The sequence below is a fragment of the Zea mays genome, chromosome 10 (assembly GCF_902167145.1).
Source record: "Zea mays cultivar B73 chromosome 10, Zm-B73-REFERENCE-NAM-5.0, whole genome shotgun sequence".
In the NCBI taxonomy this organism is placed as follows: domain Eukaryota; kingdom Viridiplantae; phylum Streptophyta; class Magnoliopsida; order Poales; family Poaceae; genus Zea; species Zea mays.
This window is the reverse complement of record NC_050105.1, coordinates 31,376,319-31,392,145: the sequence shown is the minus strand read 5'-3', so window position 1 is coordinate 31,392,145 and position 15,827 is coordinate 31,376,319.

The window sequence follows — 15,827 nt, the reverse complement described above, 5'->3', positions numbered from 1 at the left end:
CTAGAGGTAAGCATAATGGATTAAGACTTGGATTGCCCCTTAGATGTTTTAGTAGACACTCAAGGGGTTTTGCTGGTTTGGTTAGGGTAACATTAGTCTTCACTACTAATTCCCCTTTTCATTTTCTATTTATGATTTTAAGGTGGGTTTGAACTACAACAGTGATTTAAATTTCTCCAAAAATTAGTCTGTCCTATAAATTGGAGGTCCAGAATAATTAGAATATGCCCTGGACAAAAATAACGAATGTTGGGGCAAAGGGGTCACTTTGCACTATAAATCTTATCTAGGGGTGGGTTCTGCACTATGAGTCATTTTTGCTGGTATCTATAGGTAATAACATGCTTACGTGCAAAAAATCACAGAGGGCTACTTAGTGGTTATTTAGTTAGGATTTTTTAAAGTTTAATGTTAAAAAGACACTTACAACTAACTTGTTATTTGAAAAATGTCAAACAACAGAACTCATAATTTTTATATGTTTATAATAATAACAGAACATTAGTTATCCCAAGGTTTGGGGTGCTTTCTCCTCAGGGTTATTTTTCTAGGGTTTTTCTAAGTTTTCCTTGTTTTCCTAAAATAAAAGGTACCTTATTTCTTTTGAAAGGTCTAACAAAATTTTCTAGTGAACTATAGTGAATAAGGGAGCTAACAAAAATGTGGGTGCTCCCTGGTTTTTATTCTAAAATACCTATTATATTTTCTTTAACTTTAAGCTGAAAATGATTTAAATGGCAAACCCTATCTTAATTGGGTGTATAGAGGGTTTTATTATTTTCAAACAAGTTAGGAAGTGATTAAGTACTTCTCTGAATTTTCTTAATCCCAGTCTAATAGTGTAGCTATTTTTCCCTATTTCATTTAGCTTTTGACCAGTTAATCATTTAAATCAAAACTTTGAAGTTTTCTGCAACGCTTAGGGGTTTTATATTTTTCCTAAGTAGTTTACATTAATTAGGATCTGGCAAAATTAGTTTGACTCGATTTGGGTAACAAAACTGAAGTTATGATTTTTTCAAGTTCTGTTTGTATTTAAATCAGAAATATTAAAAAGGTTTTCTGGAAAACCAATTTGCATCAAAGACCCTGGGTTCTTTCTAAAACAATCCCTTCAGTTATACCCCTGCGCCACTATTCCTTTGAGTCGCTGACACTACAAAAATCCCCCTGGCCTTTATCTCTTCTACCCCGAGGTCCCTCCCATTATTTAAAAGGCACACGCGGGAGTAAATAGGGCGGCGTGGCTTACCGGCGGCGAGGGAGGTCCGGCGAAGGGCGGGGTTGGCTTCGGGAGGTTCTTGCAGTCACAACGAGGTACGGCTCGACGGCGGTGGTGGCCGGAATCGGCGGGTCCACGTGCGCAGGCGGGTGAACTCATCAGCGGCGAGTGCTCCGGCCTAACCACGGCGATACAGGTCAATCCAAGGGCATGGGGAGCTTTACGGGATGTCAAGCAATCGACTCGTGCAAGGAATCAGAGAATGGCTTACCGTGGCGCTCGGTCCACGCTTGCCGGCGGTCCGGTGAAGTCCGGCGACCGTGAACTGGCTTCTCCGGCGAGGCAAAGTTCGATTCCTCGCTCAGGGAGCTTCACCGAGGCACGCAGGGTCTATTCCGTGGGTTGGACGGGGTTGGGAGAGGCTCTGCTAGCCGGTCTACGGTGGCGGGGGATCGGGCAGCCGCGGGCACGCCGTGCGCGGGGCAACGCCGGTGATCTAGTGCTCCGGTGAGGTCGAGCGCGTGCGGGGGAGTACGATCGTAGTCTCTGGTGGCTTTATAGGCGTGGGCACGGGCAACGGCGCCGACTCGGTTTGGCGCGACGCGGGGCACGCGGGGGCGGGCGTCGGGCGTGCTCTGGCAAGCTCAGGGCGCGTCGAACACGTGGCTCTTTGTTTATGCTCTTGTTCTACCCCTTGCTGAGCAGCCAAACGTGCGAATCTTGCCCTAAGACCTTTGAGAGATCTCTTCCCTGCACTTAGGGCTACCTAGTTCATGTGAGTTCCAAGGGGAGATGTGGTCGGGTTTGAGAGATATGGGGGTGGGAAGTCGGCTTTGTCAGAGCTGTCCACACCGAGACAAAACTTGTGCCAAGTTGTGTCAAACGACTTAGGGTTGGGTTCAAACTTTTCCAGGGTGTTCTAGAGGTCTTTAGGCGCCACTTTGTCAATTGGGTCAAATGGTTTTGAAGTTTGAAAAAGGGTGAACATGTTTGATCTTTGGAAGGGGTTGGTTTTGGACTTAGAAAAATTCTGATTTTTCCTTTTATGCTTAACCCTTTGGTGAACCTTTTGGGGTTTTTATGAAACCTTTTTGGGGTCACCTTCTTACTATTTTTTGTAGGGTATTATGTGTACTACATCTTTTATAATTGGCCCAAGTCATGATCATGTGGTTTTCATAGCCTTTTGGTCATACTCACTTCTAGTGCTACAAATGTTCAAAAGGGGTTTGAATTAGGGTTTGGTCAATTCCTCACTATATGTGCATGATAAAGCCAAAGCATGACTTCAAGATGGGTTGCACTTACTTAGGATCTTGATTTCCAAGTTTGGTGTACTTTCCTCAACTTAAGTCACATGTGATGATGGGCTTTACTTGTGTAGTCTTGAGTGAAAACCCTAAGTAACACCTGGGGTGTTACAGCCCTCCCCCCTTAAAGGAATCTCGTCCCGAGTGTAACACCCCAGGTGTTGCCATGGCTGGAGCACACCTTGGCACTCAAGACTATGATCACATGTGGAAGAACTTAAGGAGCAAAAGTATAAGGGGCTTTGGAAACTAAGTTTTTACCAAGAGTTGGGAATGACCAAAGGCATTACCCTAATTGTGTGCAACTATCACCTTGGGAGAGGGGGAAAGAACCCTAGGCCTCTCTTAAACCCTATCTCCCAAAACCATGGATAAGAGGGGAAAGAGAGTGAGCAAATGTGCAAAACATGGGTAACCTTTACCCAAACCCTAAGCAACATTATAACCATCAATTAGGGGAGGGAAATATTACAAAAAGGCCCCTAGGGAAACCCCATTTCAAATCTCCAAGTGGAGAGAGAGCTAGAGCTCTCTAATTCCCTCTAAGTCCCATTTTAGCCCTAAATCAAAGATCAACCGTGTTCACTTTAAAAATGGCGCCAAAACCACTTGGGTTCTATACCAAAAATGTGCAATACCACTTAGGGCACCCACTGGAAAAAGTTGAGCTCGAGACTCGGACGTTTGACATGCCATGGCATGGCTTTTGTCGTGATATGCTCAGTATGACACACCTGTTTTGGCACCCGAAGATCTCCCTCCCTAGGCCGTATCTGCCCCGGCGTCTCACAGTTGAGTGACAGCCCTAGGTGCCAGGAAGAGGTCTGCGCCGGACTTTTGCAAAGATTCGCACGTTTGCGACCTCTGGCGACATTTGAACACTGGAAGAAACAAACCGCCACGTGTTCGACGCCGTCTGCCGCGCCAGAGCACGCCCGCGCGCGCGCCCGCGCCGCGCCCAAGCCAAGCCAGTGCCCTGGTCCGCGTCCGCGACTATAAAACGCCCAGGAGCCTTGGCCATACCCCTCCGCACGCGCCCAAGCCTCACCGGAGCTCAGTTCGCCGCCGTTTGCCCATACGCGACGTGCCCGCGGCCACCCGAGCCCCTGCCACCGTAGACCGGCCAGCCCAGCCATTCCCAACCCCGTCCAGCCCTCGGAGAAGACTGTGCACGTCTCCGTGAAGCTCCCCTAGCGAGGAATCGGGCTCTGCTTCACCGGAGAGGCCGGCCCAAGGTCACCGGACTTCAACCGACCGCCGGCAACCGTGGACCGAGGTACACCGTGCACCTCTCTTCGATTCCTTGCACGGTTAGACTCCTTAGACCTCCACGAAGCTCCCTATGCCCTTGGATTGAACTATGCTGCCGTGGATAGGCCGGAGCACACGCCGCCGACGAGCTCGCCCGCCTGCTCACGTGGACCGGGCGATTCCGGCCATCCCCGACGACGAGCCGTACCTCGACGTGATCGCCAGACCCTCCCCGAGCCAACCCTACCCTTCGCCGGACCTCCCTCGCCGCCGGTAAGCCGCGCCACCCTTTTCTTTCCCGCGGCTACTGTTTCAGTTGAGGGAGGGACTGCGGGTGAGAGGGAGAGAAACCCAGGGGGTTAAGTGAAAGGTCAGAGACTCAAGTGAATAGTGCCTTAAGGGTAGATCTGCGAGGTTTGAATTGTTTTAAACCCAGGGACCTCGGCGCAAACTGTTTTTCTAGGAAAACTTAATTAAAAACTAATTTAAATTCAAATAGAAACTTTAAAAACCCATAACTTCTGTTTGGTTTATCCAATTTTGGTCAAACCAATTTTGCCAGACTCTAAATCATGTAACCTATTTAGGAAAAATATAAAACCCCTTGGTGCTGTGGAAAACTTAAAAGTTCTGATTTAATGTTAACTTTGGCCAAAAGCTAAATAATAGTAAGAAAAATAGTTAGGCTATTTGACTAAGGTTAGGAAAATTTGGAGAAGTTTATATTCACCTACTAACCTGTTTAAAAATGTTAAACCCCTCTGTCCATTACATTAAGTTAGTTTTAACCCCTTATTCCAAATATGCTTAAGTTTAAGAAAAATAGGAAAAGTGACACAAATATTGAACCAGAGGGCACCCCTATTTTTGTTAAGATACTTAGTTAATGTAGTTCACTAGAAAAATATATCATACCCTGTTTTAGTGTAAAATAATTAAGATCTCTTTTATTTTAATAAAACAAGTGAAACTTAGAAAAATTCTACAAAAATAACCCCAAGGTAAAAACACCCCCACCCTTGGGATAACTATTGTTTTATTAGAAAGAACTTAGGAAAAATATGAAATCTGCTGTTTGACATTTTTCAAATAGTAATGTAGTAGAAAGAGCCTTTTTGACATGAAACTTAAGAAAAGCATAACTAAATAACCACCCCTTAGTTTTCTGTGATTTTTAGCCCAGAGGCCTATTATTACCATAGGATGCCAACAAAAATAACCTTTAGGACAGAGCCTACCCCTAACTAAGAGGTGTAGTGTAAAATGGCCCATCTTGCCCAACTGTGGTTATTTTTTTGTTTAAAGCCTAGCTTTTGTACTTAAGTCTCAAATTCTTAAAACAAGCTAAAACAACAAGTGACAACCCACTGTAATTTTTACAGAATTTTTAGAAATTATTAAAACCATGATGTAGTTCAAACCTACCTTAGAAACCCTAAATGGAAAATTAAATAAAGGAAAATGAATAATGTGAAATAATGATTTCCAAAACCTTGTACTCTGTCCACTAGAGTGTATCAAGACAATACAAATTCTACTGTGTTATCCTAAAGCCAAACCTAAGCTTAAAGGGTAATAAGTCAAAGTCTATGTATACCACTAGAAGCCCCACAGAACCAGGAAACCCTAAGTTAATTCTTAACTTAGTTTCTTTAACTTAATGTTCTTAAATCTTGCATAATCATGACATACATGTTCATTGCATTTCGATAGACTGTAATCTTGCGGACGGAGAGTACATCCTCGTGCCGGAGCAAGGAGCTGCCCAGGAGGTTGCCCCCGATCCAGCACCAGAGCCAGCACCAGAGGACCTGCCTGCCACTGCTTTGGAAGGCAAGCCCCGGTTTTATGCATAACCTGTTATTTATGCTATTTTACTTCACTTAATGATTGTAGGATTGATTGTGCACTTAGGTGTAGGAATTGTTTGAAACCCTAGTTGCATGATCTCAGGAATCCTTTTGAAATGAATACTAGTATGACAGGTCGAGTAGTTGCTTTAATTAAATAGGATCTCGGTAGAAGACGAGTGATTTTTCTAGCACTCGCGCGAGATCAGGAAATTGATTGTACCCACTTTCACACTATCATGATACTAGTTGGTGGACAACAATCCATGGGGATTGGTTGTTTACGAGATGGAAAATGGAATAAGGATTAACGTGCGGATACCTGTGTCAAGCGTTTGAATGTACTAAACACATACCGAGAAATATGGTAAATCGGTAAGCCTAGTACCTGAGTGAACCTGCCCGCAGATTGCCCTCCTCACACGACCTGAGACGAGGTCTCCCATTCCGGTTATGGTGGGTACAAGTGCGGTCACTGCACGACGGCCAGTCGGGGTCAGTGAGGCATTGTACGCCAAGGCGGTGAGCCCCTTTCTGTTGCCAGGGAATCGATGGGGACGGTTGATGTGTGTGGGGACGGAGTGCCCCTACATGTCGTGTGTTTAGGTTTACCTTGCAAGGATAAAAACTCGATTCGAATCGTCTGCTTCTCGCAGCTAATGAGACTGCTTGATCCATTGTACTGCATTGAGTAATAAGTGGAAGTATGATGAGTTGAGATAAGATGTTGATTGTTAATAATGCTTGCTACCATGTATGAGTAGATAGTCCACTTTTAGCCTTAAGAGAGTCACACTTAACTTTGATTAAGTTAAAATCTTGATTTAGAAACTCAGCTAGTGCTTTTGGCAACCAAACCCCACAGCCAAACTGCTGCATGTCTAGAGGTAGAGGAGTAGACTCCTCACACCGGGTAAGTCTAGCTGAGTATTAGTATACTCAGCCTTGCTTGTGGCATAATTTTTTACAGGATCTCTGGAGGACATGGTTGCTGGAGTGACTTGGCCGTCCACCTTACCACCGGGTTGGACTGTTGAGTGGGACCCTGCCTCGGCTGAGGAGGAGCATGAGGAGTGATGGGACAGGCTTCCCCTTCTCTCTGTTTAATTATCGTTAGTTTTATTCCGCTGCACTTCGAACAATGATGGGTACTTTTGCAAAAACTCCGATGATGATGATGGTGATGTAATAATTTAACATTGTGGCATGTATGGTTTTATGCTTTATTGTATTTGCTCTGTGACTCACCATCGAGTGAGCTTGTGGTACTTGATCCTGTCAGTGGCCGTGTCGGACTAGATCCGAGGGATTGACGGGTTATTCCCATTTAAGTGTGGTCTAGCCTCTAAGGCAGGGCTTAGGCACTTAAGTCGGAATAATTCGGGCAGTTCCGCCACAGCTGGTATCGGAGCTTGTACCACCACAGAGGAATCAATAAAATGTAAATACCATCAATTTTCCAAGTAAAACTTGATAGAAACAATGTTGGATAGATAGTAGGACGAGCAGGATAGACCTAGGACGTGAAGCCTTAGGATGATAGAAGGGTAGCTAGGTGGCTAAGTAACTAGGCCCTACAGGCCACTTTTACAGGATGGGAGTTCCTCCCTATTCCTTTTAGCTTGTTGTGAGGTCGTTCAGGACGAGCATGCATGCATTCATAATTAAGCAATGGATAACTAAGTAAGGACTTAAAAACAAGATAACAACCAGCTAGGTCCTTAGTGCCTTTTTACTTAACTAGAGAAAGGCTGAGTTTTATTTTTCTTGTTCTTTTTATAATTCTTTTCTTTTACTTACGCTTAACCGTACACAGATGACTTCTCACGGATCCTCCGATGAAGGAAATGCACTGACCCACACTGACGGACTTGCACGAGAGGGATTTCCCCGCATCTTGTGGGAGGTACTTCAGGGGGCCGGATACACGACACCCCCTCAGTACGCGGTGCAGCAGTTCGAGAAGCACCGAGTGCCTCGCTGTCGGGTGAGGATGACCTTGGAGCCTCATCCCCTGCAGCCAGGATGGCGCTCCTTGGACTCCGAGTCTTTCGGGTACCGGGCAGAGGACACGATCGAGGCGATCGCTCTGCATGGATTGACTACCTTCTGCGGATTCCATCCCTTGGAGCTGGCTACCCACCCCATTGGCTTGTTCCCCGCTGAGAAGGAGGACGACCCAATGTGGAAGGATCGGGTGGAGCATGCCAAGGACATCTGGGCCATCTACCCAGGTCAGACTGCGCACTTGACAGTACGGTGCATGAATGCTCTGTACCGTCTGCAGGTGATGCGCGGTGAGGCAATGTCCCATCTGATGGCACTGCTGGAGGCAACAAAGATTACATTGGACAACAGAGAGGAACTTGTGGTTGACCTATCTCAGGAAATGGTGGAAAAGGACTTGCAGGTGGAGCAGCTATCCAGTGATATTCAGGAGTTGGAGGAACTGGTGGGCACCAGGGAGAACACCATCGAGGTTCTCGAGGATCAGCTCCTTAACACTCAGCAACAGCTTGCTGAGGCTAACGAGCACCTGGACATGCATCACCAAGAGATCCAGGACCTGGAGGACGACGAGGACGTCGACATTGAGGGAGGAGATGAGCCTGCCTCCAGTGTGGACACTGCTGGCTCGGGAAGACCACCTTCCCCCGAGTCCAGTGTTGCTTCGTTCGCTCACTAGGTGTCCAGGGTAGGCTTAGAAGTCGGACAGTCGGACTCCTCGCAACTAGCTTAGCTTTTGCACCCTTGGGGTACTAGGCTAGATAGAGTTGAGTCATTTTGGAACAATTTGATGTAACCGTGTTAAACTATCTTGGGAGCTTGTTTGATGGATGCTATTGTCAGTTTAATTTGGAAGGAAGAATTTATGCCTCCTAAAGAATCCCTTTTGTTGAAGTTAGATCTTTCATGCTGTTTTTAACTTTTTCCCCGTGTTGAAATCTTGAAATTGGAACTGTGGTGTTAAGTAAGTATGTGGTTTTTCAGATGGCTGGGAGGCAGCGTCGTGGCCAGAACGAGCACGTTCCACCACCACCCCCACCTCCCACTCTGCAGGAGCTCATGGCTCAGCAGAATGAGATCCTGAGGCAGCTGGCTCAACGTCAGCCACCACCCCAGCATTATGGTGGTGGAGACCACCAACGTCACCCCGCGGCGGCCACCTATCAGGAATTCCTCAGCACCCAGCCTCCACTGTTCACAAGGGCGGAAGACCCACTTGACGCAGATGTATGGCTGCGAGTGGTGGAATCCAAATTCCCACTGCTCCATGGAGTTTGCTCAGAGGTCACCAAAGTCAGGTTCGCCACCCAGCAGCTTCGCGGACCTGCAAGGACTTGGTGGGATCATTTTCTTGCTATGCAGCCAGAGGACCGAGAGGTGGAGTGGAGGGAGTTCAAGGCAGCTTTTAGAGGACACCATATACCAGCCGGGATCATGGACAGGAAGCTCAATGAGTTCTTGGCACTCACTCAGGGCAACAGGACAGTGTTGCAGTATGCCCAGGCCTTTAATGACTTGTGCCAGTATGCGGGATATCATGCGGATACAGATGAGAAGAAGAGGGACAGATTCAGAAGGGGGCTCAGCACTAAGCTCCGGGATCGTCTCAACGCCGTCAGGGCCAACAGCTACAATGAGTTAGTCAACATGGCCATCTCCCAAGAGGACTGCATTACCGCTAGGCAGGCAGAGAAGAAAAGGAAGACCCCTGTGGCAGGACCCTCAGCTCAGCCACAGCGTTTCCGGATTGTGTCCGACCCTCAGGGCAGGGGACCCCAGCAGCAGCAAGGGCGATGGGTAATTCGACCTCAGCAGCAGCAGCAGCAGCAGGCACCCAACCGCACCCAGTTTCCAACTCAGAGAAATAATCAGCAGCAGCAGTACCGCCAGGCAAATGACAACAGATGCTTCACTTGTGGCAACACTGGGCATTATGCCAAGAATTGCCCCAGGAACCAGCAGAGGCAGGGGCAGAATGTCAACCAGAACCAAGGCAAGAGACAGAAGGTGCAAGTGAGGCAAGGCAGGCTGAACTTCACCACCATGGCTGACATTCCAGAGGGAGCACCCGTCATGACTGGTATCTTTACAGTATTAAATTTTCCTGCTATTATTCTTTTTGATTCCGGTGCTTCACATAGTTTTATCAGTGCCAAGTTTAGTGCCAAATGCCAGTTGCCCTTTCACCATACCGATGGGGGCATTACGATTTCAACACCAGGAGGCAGAGTTGCCACTTATCAAATCAACAGGCAAGTGCCCATAAAACTTGGTAGTCTGGTGATTAGAACCACCCTTCTCATCTTAGGATTGGATAGCGTGGATATTATTTTGGGAGCTGACTGGTTGACCAGGCATCAGGCAGTATTGGACATTGCAGCCAGAGCCATTGAAATCCATTCCCCTGCTTATGGCGAGACTGTTTTATATTTACCCGACCAGGGTTGTACCCGTTCATGTGCCTTCGTCATGATAGATTCCCCAGTGGAAAAGATCCCAGTGGTCTGTGACTATCCAGATGTTTTTCCGGATGAATTGCCAGGAATGCCACCTGACTGAGACATTGAGTTCGCAATTGAGTTGCAACCCGGGACTGCTCCGATCTCCAAGAGACCCTATCGGATGCCTCCCGCGGAATTGGCAGAATTGAAGAAGCAACTGCAAGAGTTGTTGGACAAGGGATTTATTCGTCCAAGCACTTCACCATGGGGATGTCCAGCATTATTTGTGAAGAAAAAGGATGAGAGTTTGAGGATGTGTGTTGACTACCGTCCTCTCAATGCGGTGACTATTAAGAACAAATACCCACTGCCCCGCATTGATGTTCTGTTTGATCAGTTGGTAGGAGCCAAGGTATTCTCCAAGATAGACCTTCGCTCAGGATACCATCAAATAAAGATCCGTGCCAGCGATATTCCCAAGACGACTTTCTCTACCAGATATGGACTGTATGAGTTTCTGGTGATGTCTTTTGGGCTGACCAATGCCCCGGCTTATTTTATGTATTTGATGAACTCAGTATTCATGCCAGAGTTAGACAAGTTTGTGGTCGTTTTCATTGATGATATACTGATCTATTCCAAGAACGAAGCCGAGCACACCAAACACTTGCATACTGTACTTCAGAGACTGCGTGATCATCAGTTGTATGCTAAGCTGAGTAAGTGTGAGTTCTGGCTGAAGGAGATCAAATTCTTGGGTCATACCATTTCTCAGGATGGGGTATCAGTTGATCCTGAGAAGGTGCAAGAAGTGATGGATTGGAAACCCCCGACCACAGTAAAGCAAATTCGGAGTTTTCTGGGATTGGCAGGATATTATCGACGATTTATTCCGGATTTCTCCAGAATTGCCAAACCAATGACTGAACTGTTGAAGAAGGGAGTCAAATTTGAGTGGAGTCAAAAGTGTGAAGATGCCTTTCATACCTTGAGACAGCATTTGACAACAGCCCCGGTGTTAGCTCAACATGACAATACCAAGCCATTTGAAGTTTATTGTGATGCTTCTGGTACTGGTTTGGGATGTGTCTTGATGCAAGAAAGCAGAGTGATTGCTTATGCTTCCCGGGCACTCAGGCCCCATGAGCAGAACTACCCTACACATGATCTAGAGTTGGCAGCTGTAGTTCATGCTCTTAAGATTTGGAGACACTACCTGATGGGAGCTCACTGTAACATCTACACTGATCACAAGAGTCTCAAATACATCTTCACCCAGGCAGATCTGAACATGAGGCAAAGGAGATGGTTAGAGTTGATCAAGGACTATGATCTGGAGGTGCATTACCACCCTGGTAAGGCCAATGTTGTGGCAGATGCCTTAAGCAGAAAAGCCCAGTGCTATTGCATGAGCATGGATGTGGGAGTTACCACCCTGTGTGATGAATTGTGCAAACTGAACCTGGAAGTTGTTTCTTCAGGTAACCTAAGCTATATCTCGGTGGAACCCACATTGCAAGAGCAGATAGTTCAGGCACAGCTTGGGGATAAGGGAGTTCAGGTTATCAAAGAAATGATCAAGCTGAAGGCAGAGAAATATAAGTGTTTCCGTCAGGACAACAAGGGAATCCTATGGTTTGGAGATCGATTGGTTGTTCCTAAGGACCCTGAGCTCAGAAGGAAGATACTAGATGAAGCTCACCTTTCCAAATTCTCCATGCACCCTGGTAGCAACAAGATGTATCATGATCTCAGATCTTTATATTGGTGGACTAGAATGAAAAGGGAAATTGCCAAGTACATATCCGAGTGTGATACTTGTCAGAGGATAAAGGCTAGTCACTTGAAGGCAGCAGGCCCTCTGCAACCCCTTCCCATACCATCTTGGAAATGGGAGGACATTTGCATGGACTTCATAGTGGGATTACCCAATACCTCCAGGCACCATGATTCTATTTAGGTTATCGTGGACAGATTGACCAAGACTGCTCATTTCTTGCCCGTGCACACCACCCACAAGACCGAGAAGTATGCTGAGATTTATGTTGATCAGATAGTGAGATTGCATGGTATTCCCAAGACCATTATATCTGACAGAGGAGCACTGTTTGTGGCACGCTTTTGGGAGAAACTGCAAGAATCACTTGGGACCCATGTCATCCGAAGCTCAGCATACCACCCACAAACCGATGGCCAGACAGAAAGGGTGAATCAAATTTTGGAAGATATGTTGCGAGCCTGTGCACTACATTATGGAAAGGATTGGGACAAGTGTCTGTCTTTGGCAGAGTTCTCTTACAACAATAGCTATCAGTCCAGTCTGAAGATGGCACCTTTTGAGGCATTGTATGGGAGAAGGTGTAGGACCCCACTGAATTGGTCTCAAGCAGGAGAAAGGGAAATTTTTGGGCCAGACTTAGTACTCGAGGCAGAGGCAAAGGTCAGGGTCATTACCAAGAACTTGGAAGCTGCTCAGGCCAGGCAAAGGAGCTATCATGATAAGAGGCAGAAGCCTCTACAGTTTGAGGTGGGAGATCATGTCTATCTTAAGGTATCACCCACCAAGGGTGTTCAGAGATTCGGGATCAAGGGCAAGTTAGCCCCTCGCTACATTGGACCCTATGAGATCAAGGCAAGTTGTGGACCCGTAGCTTACCAATTGGAATTGCCACCTCACATGTCAGCAGTGCATAATGTGTTCCATGTATCTCAGCTGCGGAAATGCGTTCGTCTACCCACTGAAGTACTCCCGGAACCAGACATTGAGATAGAACCAGATTTATCCTACCAAGAGTACCCCGTCAAGGTATTAGATCAAAAGGAGAGATCAACTCGGGCAAGGACAGTAAGAATGTATAAGGTTCAGTGGAGTCACCATTCAACAGAAGAAGCTACATGGGAGACTGAGGATTTTCTACGCTCTCGCTTCCCCGACTTTCTACCCAAAAGAGTCGGTACGTAACCCCAAAACCCCACCCCCACCTGCCCTTTGAAATCAATTATAAGAGAAACTAAGATAGCAAGAATAGTCTAAGTTGTGAATTCAACTTAAGAAGGGCTTCCTTCTGAAGTTGCAAAGAGAATGACATTCGAAGAGCAGTTAACAAGAGAAACTTGAGTATAAAGAAAGAGTAGCACCAACACACCTTCCAGCACCCTCCAAGGGACTCTACCTCAAATCTCGGGACGAGATTCCTTTAAGGGGGGAGAGCTGTAACACCCCAGGTGTTGCCATGGCTGGAGCAAACCTTGGCACTCAAGACTATGATCACATGTGGAAGAACTTAAGGAGCAAAAGTATAAGGGGCTTTGGAAACTAAGTTTTTACCAAGAGTTGGGAATGACCAAAGGCATTACCCTAATTGTGTGCAACTATCACCTTGGGAGAGGGGGAAAGAACCCTAGGCCTCTCTTAAACCCTATCTCCCAAAACCATGGATAAGAGGGGAAAGAGAGTGAGCAAATGTGCAAAACATGGGTAACCTTTACCCAAACCCTAAGCAACATTATAACCATCAATTAGGGGAGGGAAATATTACAAAAAGGCCCCTAGGGAAACCCCATTTCAAATCTCCAAGTGGAGAGAGAGCTAGAGCTCTCTAATTCCCTCTAAGTCCCATTTTAGCCCTAAATCAAAGATCAACCGTGTTCACTTTAAAAATGGCGCCAAAACCACTTGGGTTCTATACCAAAAATGTGCAATACCACTTAGGGAACCCACTGGAAAAAGTTGAGCTCGAGACTCGGACGTTTGACATGCCATGCCATGGCTTTTGTCGTGATATGCTCAGTATGACACACCTGTTTTGGCACCCGAAGATCTCCCTCCCTAGGCCGTATCTGCCCCGGCGTCTCACAGTTGAGTGACAGCCCTAGGTGCCAGGAAGAGGTCTGCGCCGGACTTTTGCAAAGATTCGCACGTTTGCGACCTCTGGCGACATTTGAACACTGGAAGAAACAAACCGCCACGTGTTTGACGCCGTCTGCCGCGCCAGAGCACGCCCGCGCGCGCGCCCGCGCCGCGCCCAAGCCAAGCCAGTGCCCTGGTCCGCGTCCGCGACTATAAAACGCCCAGGAGCCTTGGCCGTACCCCTCCGCACGCGCCCAAGCCTCACCGGAGCTCAGTTCGCCGCCGTTTGCCCATACGCGACGTGCCCGCGGCCACCCGAGCCCCTGCCACCGTAGACCGGCCAGCCCAGCCATTCCCAACCCTGTCCAGCCCTCAGAGAAGACTGTGCACGTCTCCGTGAAGCTCCCCTAGCGAGGAATCGGGCTCTGCTTCACCGGAGAGGCCGGCCCAAGGTCACCGGACTTCAACCGACCGCCGGCAACCGTGGACCGAGGTACACCGTGCACCTCTCTTCGATTCCTTGCACGGTTAGACTCCTTAGACCTCCACGAAGCTCCCTATGCCCTTGGATTGAACTATGCCGCCGTGGATAGGCCGGAGCACACGCCGCCGACGAGCTCGCCCGCCTGCTCACGTGGACCGGGCGATTCCGGCCATCCCCGACGACGAGCCGTACCTCGACGTGATCGCCAGACCCTCCCCGAGCCAACCCTACCCTTCGCCGGACCTCCCTCGCCGCCGGTAAGCCGCGCCACCCTTTTCTTTCCCGCGGCTACTGTTTCAGTTGAGGGAGGGACTGCGGGTGAGAGGGAGAGAAACCCAGGGGGTTAAGTGAAAGGTCAGAGACTCAAGTGAATAGTGCCTTAAGGGTAGATCTGCGAGGTTTGAATTGTTTTAAACCCAGGGACCTCGGCGCAAACTGTTTTTCCAGGAAAACTTAATTAAAACCTAATTTAAATTCAAACAGAAACTTTAAAAACCCATAACTTCTGTTTGGTTTATCCAATTTTGGTCAAACCAATTTTGCCAGACTCTAAATCATGTAACCTATTTAGGAAAAATATAAAACCCCTTGGTGCTGTGGAAAACTTAAAAGTTCTGATTTAATGTTAACTTTGGCCAAAAGCTAAATAATAGTAAGAAAAATAGTTAGGCTATTTGACTAAGGTTAGGAAAATTTGGAGAAGTTTATATTCACCTACTAACCTGTTTAAAAATGTTAAACCCCTCTGTCCATTACATTAAGTTAGTTTTAACCCCTTATTCCAAATATGCTTAAGTTTAAGAAAAATAGGAAAAGTGACACAAATATTGAACCAGAGGGCACCCCTATTTTTGTTAAGATACTTAGTTAATGTAGTTCACTAGAAAAATATATCATACCCTGTTTTAGTGTAAAATAATTAAGATCTCTTTTATTTTAATAAAACAAGTGAAACTTAGAAAAATTCTACAAAAATAACCCCAAGGTAAAAACACCCCCACCCTTGGGATAACTATTGTTTTATTAGAAAGAACTTAGGAAAAATATGAAATCTGCTGTTTGACATTTTTCAAATAGTAATGTAGTAGAAAGAGCCTTTTTGACATGAAACTTAAGAAAAGCATAACTAAATAACCACCCCTTAGTTTTCTGTGATTTTTAGCCCAGAGGCCTATTATTACCATAGGATGCCAACAAAAATAACCTTTAGGACAGAGCCTACCCCTAACTAAGAGGTGTAGTGTAAAATGGCCCATCTTGCCCAACTGTGGTTATTTTTTTGTTTAAAGCCTAGCTTTTGTACTTAAGTCTCAAATTCTTAAAACAAGCTAAAACAACAAGTGACAACCCACTGTAATTTTTACAGAATTTTTAGAAATTATTAAAACCATGATGTAGTTCAAACCTACCTT